General features: G+C 39.6%; 1 pseudogene; it reads left to right on the top strand.

Annotated features, from left to right (window-relative positions):
• The first annotated feature begins 303 nt into the window (after positions 1-303).
• LOC110101842 overlaps positions 304-671 on the top strand; it is a 3745-nt pseudogene continuing 3377 nt past the window's right edge.

Genomic DNA, 671 nt, shown 5'->3' with positions numbered 1-671 from the left:
TTCTTCTTCCCCATGAATGCTCTTCATTCATAGGTATTGTGTTTAAAATTTTATCAAGTTTCATCATCTCGATCGTGAGAATGGGACAAAAAAATGAATTAGGACATCAGTTTACACTTGCATGCGCTGAGGGAAGATCTGGACCGTTGATCTTTTGATCAACGGTCACGATCCGGCCCCTCAGCAGTCTGGATCGACCTCGGGCCTTCGCCCCGCGGTTCTGATGGTCACGTGGCGTGATCCAGACCGCTGGTTCGAACCACGAGCGGATCAATAGTTAAGAGCCACATCCTATGTAGCTAAATGACTCGGTACCATGGCAATCATTACTGCGGTCATTGCAATCATTACCGCGGTCTCGGGAGCCAACCCAAGGCCACCACGTGGCAGGTCGAGACCTGCCGCCATCCCGTAATCCCGGAACCAACCAGAGCGCGTCAGGTGTCGATCCGAAGCGTTTTGTCGTTTTTTTATTTTAAATTATATAAACCTATTTTAACTTGTTTAAATCATAATAAATTCATTTTTGAGCAGAATAATATATATAATATATCGTTTCGCTCGTATTCTCGCGTCTTTAATTTAAAATTATTTTTAGTAAAAATTATTAAGTATATTTTAAATTATTTTAAAAACAATAAAATATTTTTTTTTGTTTTATTTTTAATAAT

The sequence above is a fragment of the Dendrobium catenatum genome, unplaced genomic scaffold (genome assembly GCF_001605985.2).
Source record: "Dendrobium catenatum unplaced genomic scaffold, ASM160598v2 fragScaff_scaffold_716, whole genome shotgun sequence".
Taxonomy (NCBI): Eukaryota; Viridiplantae; Streptophyta; class Magnoliopsida; order Asparagales; family Orchidaceae; genus Dendrobium; species Dendrobium catenatum.
The sequence above is the reverse complement of the archived record's forward strand: the minus strand, read 5'-3'. Positions and strand labels throughout refer to the sequence as shown.